The sequence below is a fragment of the Aplidium turbinatum genome, chromosome 3 (assembly GCF_918807975.1).
Source record: "Aplidium turbinatum chromosome 3, kaAplTurb1.1, whole genome shotgun sequence".
NCBI classification, from domain to species: domain Eukaryota; kingdom Metazoa; phylum Chordata; class Ascidiacea; order Aplousobranchia; family Polyclinidae; genus Aplidium; species Aplidium turbinatum.
Genome location: NC_137474.1, coordinates 15,281,798 through 15,288,250, shown reverse-complemented (window position 1 = coordinate 15,288,250; position 6,453 = coordinate 15,281,798).

The following is a 6,453-nucleotide window of genomic DNA, read 5'->3' as shown; positions in this document are numbered from 1 at the left end:
GGGGAGAGGCATATTGTAGCAAAAGCAGGTTTGAGAAAAACCCGAGCAAAAAGCCGGGTGTTTTTTTTTTGCGTTTTTTTAAAACTATTTGACAAAGGTAGTTTCACGCTTATTTCACTTCAAAATAAATGTCGGAGTTGGAGCAAGAGCCGGAGAATACTTTCGGAGCAGGACCGGAGCCGGAGTCAAAAAAAGTGACTTCTCTCATTCACCTCTGCTGGTGCTGGGCAATGTGGGCATGTGGTGAATGCAAAAGTTAATGAAGAAAGGTTTGGATTGGTCAGATGAAAAAGTTGATTATGTTTTAACAACATGTTATGTTTGAGCCTTGGTAGAGAGCTTGGCTTGTACCAAATACATATAACACTCAGTAACGTTAACAGATTTAACATTAAACACACAAAAAAACATGAAAAAACTACTAAATCCAACGTTTTCGACACCACATAGTGTCCTCTTCAGAAATAATTATAAGCTACATCTGAAAGAAATAAAAAAATGAATTTAAAAATTTTACATTAATCCATATCATCCTGAAGTCTTATCTTTTTTCGATATCTTGTTTGCACCTTAGTTTTAGGGTAAGTTGAACAGATTCGGCCGAATTTTTGCACACTTTTGTGTTTAACCGGAAATAAGGCCAGTTTTATGTGCGTCAGTTTAAACAGACGCTAGGAAGATATAGTTGCAAAATTTCACGGATTTTTTTTCTTGATTTGGTTTCTTGAGCGGATGGAATATCAGGAATTGAAATTGTCGAACTTAATCAGTTCAGTTACAGTTGTTTTATGAGCAAGCTTGATGGCTGCGTTGCTATTTGAAGTAGTTTACATAGCTAAGTGTACATTTAGAGTTAGTGTTGAGACGAGCGAGCTATATTCTTTTGAAGATGAAAGCTTGGGAAAATGATGAGGAAAGCATATCCAAAAGTTGTGCAAAACCACTAACATTGTTGACTATGTTCTCTTCCACTTATCTCTGTGAATCAGCATTTTCAAGTGTTGTTGCTTTGAAGTCAAAATTACAAAACAAGCTGCTAGATCTGAAGTCAGACTTGCTTTGTGCAGTATACAAAATCGCACCCAATATTGCATCTATTGTACACAAAAAAAGCGCAAATGTCTCACTGAAACTATTGATGTCGTTCTTTACATTAAATGTTGTTTTTGTTGAATAACGCTGTTTTATATTTTTAATATGATAAAATAGATAAAATTAGATTTTGGGTAATGGGACTTTGATCTGGACAGAAATGGGTAATAAGGGAAAAAAGGTTAAGAACCCCTGTTCTAGACTCACCAGAAGAGAATTTACAGCAAAGGTAGTGCAGACAGTCAGAAAGTTTTCAATCTGATTTGGAAAAGGGCCTCGGTCAAACATTTGCTGATTTCTGCAATCTGAAAAGGGTTTTGGTATAATTTTTAGGGCAGAAATAGTGATAGCAATCTTCTTACCTGTGCCATTTCAGTTTTTGCGTTTGAACAAATATTAGCCTGTTTATTTTGAAATTTGTGTTTCGGGTAATATTCGTGGTTAGGGAAAACACTATACTAGATTAAATTCTTATTTTAATGTTTGGTGGCTGAAGTAGCTTTTTTACCACCAGAAAGCTGAAGTGGGCCTGGTACCCAGAAGGGGTCCCGTTACTTTACCACCTGACGGCTGAAATGGCTGTTTTAACCTCTGATGGCAATTCCTTTAGATCTGATTATATTAAGATCTTGATAATGTTTGAAGTCGCCGGGAATTTTTTAAAATCCGGGCCCCTTAAATATTCCGGCCCCGGGTCCAAAAGTACCACCTAGACCCCCCTGTCAACGCTCCTGACCAGCTGGGTTTAATTCAGTTTCAGATACTGTAGAGTCCAAAGTTTAGACAGAAACTTAGGCTATCCATTTCGACTTTCAAGTTTTTGACTACTGAGTACTGACCACCTAGTCTACCTGTGTTCAAAACTATATAGCCTAACCACAATCTACAAAAAAGAATCCCTTCACAAAAAGGAGAACGTAAAATTTCTAAAAACAGACAGCTTAGTAGGAGAACAAACAAAGGATTGTGGCGTCACAGACATCAATCCTTAGTTATAGAACACTGCGAAATCCTACCTCGCAATTTACGCGGCCTCCTTTCTGTCGCTTGTACGCTGCAACAGCCTACCTCGTAGTTTACACAGCTCCTTTCTGTAGGCTACATAACCTCGCTTCTTGTCGCCGAACCCGTATAATCTCTCCCAAACAAATAATTTGACCACTACGAAAAACTGCCATAAACTGAAAAACGAACGACCAATTTTGTTTAGAAAATCAAGTAACTGTAACTAGTAGGCTAGGCTACCTGTTGAAAAATGCTAAAATAGTAGCTAGTTAGCTTACTGTTTATCGTTACTTTTTCAAAAAAGTAACGAAGTTATAGTTACAGTTACTCAAAAAGTAACTAGTTATGTAACAAGTAACTTTTTTAACTAGTTACTGCCCACCTTTGTAACGAGGTAATCCATGCAACATACGAAAAGCATCGTTGTATGCAACAGGCAAATGATTGATAGACGTACGAGAGAAATTACACCAAATTTGACATTCATAAAACGAAACACAATGCGCCTGAAAGAGCAGGTTTTTGATAGAAATTGAGCACTTCGAGAAGTTGACCCTTAAGATTGTATCACTTGGCCTGTTTTTTTTTTTATAAGAGTAACTTGAATGAAATACAACAGTCAGTTACTTGTATTTTAACGTTGATTCCGCGTTTTTACGAAGATTCTAATAACTGCTAAACAAGTTATCAAGCATTTACAATAGCTCAATCGGTTAGCGCGTCACTTCTGGAACGAAAAAGCTTCAAGATCAAGCTGCGCTGGTTCGACTCTCGGGGTGTGCGCTTGAGCAACGCACGTTAAGGACTGCTCTCCATTCAGCGGCATCTAATGGATGGAATAGTTCCTCAGCAACAAGACTTCAACAATCGGAAAACTTCACTCTGTCAATTGTTTTTGTTTGTTATATTATCTTTATCCTGCATTGTGGGAAAGCGGACTTGAGCGCTATGCATCGGTGTACGCCTTCCGACGTACACCTGACCCACGCTGCAGCCGACTGCAATGTCTGTTTCCGGTTGTCTACTCTACTTAGCCTATGACTGAAATTTGGTACTACCCATTACTCGAAATCGATCACTGGGTAGAGGCAATTATCGTAAAGTTTCTTGCCCAGAGAAACAACAGCAAATGTGGGTGGTTGGAGTCGAACATGCAGGCTCTTGACTGCGAGCCCAACGCGCTAACCACTCGGCCACTGCTGCCGACGATTTCTCGGTGACCGGGCCTGCGTCAGTGATTCAAAGCCTCTACAAGTATGCGAAACTGCCAGGATTAAGCTCTGCAAGAAGCTTTCCCAGTCCGAGGATAAAGATTCAATCAATCAATCAATTTGGTGCTTGCTAATGAAGCAGCCAGCGTGATGGTTTTTCACTTCACGCTTCATTGCACAGAACTGGAGGAAAGGTTTGGGTTTGCCTGGGGTTTGCTTTAGCCATAGATATCTTAGGCTGTGGGCCGACCTCGATTTTTCGCTTTAAAGATGCAATTGAGTTGCACCCCCCCCTGTAGACAATATTTTTTTATATGGTTCGATAGAGTAATTTTTACTGAGTCCAAAACAAAAAAGTTCAAGCAAAAACCTGTGTTCGCTAAAAAGATATTAGGCTTGGAAGATATTAAAAAGAACGCGGATGAACACACTTACAGGCACTACTTCTATTTGACGCTTCATTATTCGGCGCAAGCGATTGGCTGGCAACACCTCGATTACACCCACTTGTCGTGCATTTAATGCATCGGTGCGTACATAACCTAGCAACGATCAAAGCTAAAACAGCGTTTAGTTAGACTACATTCGTTTTTTCGCGTAACCACTCCGACATATTTGCTAAGTCAGTTTAAGGTAGTTTTGCGAAAAAACGCCGAGGTTGGTTAGTTTTTTGTGAAGTATTGATAGAAAAATTACTTTTCACACCAAAGGTGACTTGTTGGGCAGATTCTGCTGAAGTTTAGACTTTTTGAAAGGGTTTTATTGTATTTTTTTGCTTCTAGTAGAAGCAAATAGTAGAAGTTCTACCAAATTTGTAGCATCTGCTTTTATTATTATTTGTGCATAGCCTATAAACAATTATACAGAAAACTGCCAACATGCAAAAATTCTATCTTTTTGATTCGCTGGTGATAAATAAAATTGATGGTAGGATATGCGTGCTAGATTGTTCTTTACGTCGTTTTTTTGGCTATTTGAGATTTGGAACGCAGGAAACGTCTTTTCTGTGGAAGCGCTGCTGATGGGCTTGCGGGTAATAAAGGCTCAATGTGTTGCAACATTTTAGGTTTTCCATTTTGCATGCGCGGTGTGCGCTTGAGCAACGCACGTTAAGGACTGCTCTCCATTCAGCGGCATCTAATGGATAGAATATTTCCCCGGCAACAAGACTTCAACAATCGGAAACTTCACTCTGTCAATCTCGGTGACCGGGCCTGCGTCAGTGATTCAAAGCCTCTACAAGTATGCGAAACTGCCAGGATTAAGCTCTGCAAGAAGCTTTCCCAGTCCGAGGATAAAGATTCAATCAATCACATACATAACATAATTTAAGTAAAGATATATTGCTCATTGACAACAGCAGAAAAAAAAAATTATATTATTTTTTATTTACTGGACTGGTTCAGGGAAAGAAAATAAAAGCAAGACCAAAAATGAAATACATCACTTTCAGTCTCACTTTCGCACTGATATTGCAGTCCTGACTTAGCTTTGATCGTTGCTAGGTTATGTACGCACCGATGCATTAAATGCACGACAAGTGGGTGTAATCGAGGTGTTGCCAGCCAATCGCTTGCGCCGAATAATGAAGCGTCACATAGAAGTAGTGCCTGTATGTGTATTCATCCGCGTTCTTTTTAATATCTTCCAAGCCTAATATCTTTTTAGTGAACACAGGTTTTTGCTTGAACTTTTTTGTTTTGGACTCAGTAAAAATTACTCTATCGAACCATATCAAGAAAGTATTGTCTACATGGGGGGTGCAACTCAACTAACGAATTTTCAGACTCGGCCCACAGCCTAACTTACATATGTAAGATATCAAAACAATGAAAACTATCAATACTACAAAAAAGTGCTCAATGCTAAGCATAAAAGCAAAGCAGAGCAAATTAAATCAAATATAGTTATTACTATCTGAAGCCTTTACAAATTGTTTCACCTAACGGATCATCAGAAGGTCTGCAAAAACATGCAAAAAAAGTAAAGAATCGATAATTCCTGAAAAGATATTAAATAATTACAACTGTAATTTAATCTGCAAAAAAAACCTTTTAAACCTGTACTTCCTGAAAAGATATTAAATATTATAACCGTAATCCAATCTGCAGTAAAAAAACCTCAGAATTACTAAGGGCTACCTTCATCCATTACTACAAAGTTTCAATGGATTTGTCCATCTGAAAACCAAGCAACATTGATGGCAACCTCTATGACATCACAAAAAAGCAAATGCAGTTTGATGATCAATGCAACCCGTAGTAATCTGAAAAAAATAAATGGAAATTGTTTGTTTAAAAACCTGTAAAAACTAAATGAGATTTATAACCTGTAAGAATCAAATGAAATTTAATTTTTTCAAAACTATAACCTGTGAAAATCACAAGGAACTGTGATGATGCAACCTGTAGCAACCTGAATAAATGAAATAAAATCTGTTTATAAACCTGTAAAAATTAAATGAGATTTATAACCTGTAAAAATCAAATGAAATTTTTTTTTAAAAATAACCTGTGAAAATCAAAAGGAATTTATTTTATTTTGAAGTACTTGAGTTTAAATTTGTTTCTATGACGACATTTACCCACCAGTTCGGAACGCTTGTTCAAAAGGTGGCCACTATCAGCCTTCAGAATGGCCAGCTTTTCAGCCAAACATAGGCCACAATTATTACGACCACCTCCACTGTAAGGTCGAGCATAGCTGTGGATGGACCAAGATATTTTAGGATCAACACCCTTGTCCTTAAGGTCCCAAACTGCCTTAGATAGTTCGGTGCTGTTTCGTTTAGAACTATCATTAAAGGTACATTTATGGTTGGAAAAACGTTTTTTAAAAGTAGTTTCACAACAACCAATGTAATTAAGGACCTTCGGGCCGTTATCAATGGTAGCTTTGTAAACAACGGCCTTCTGCAAGCATTGCCCATTCAAAGGACAATCTGTCAATTCAATTCTGTTCAATTCAATTCAATTCAATTCAAAGGACAATCTGTCAATTCAATTCAAGTCAATTCTGTTCAATCTGTTCAAAGGACAATCAATCAATTATGTAAGATATCTATGCTTTAGCTATCAGATGAAATCACTCTTGTGTGACCACACATTTGGTCTTCATTATTCATGCATAACGGGATTGCATCATC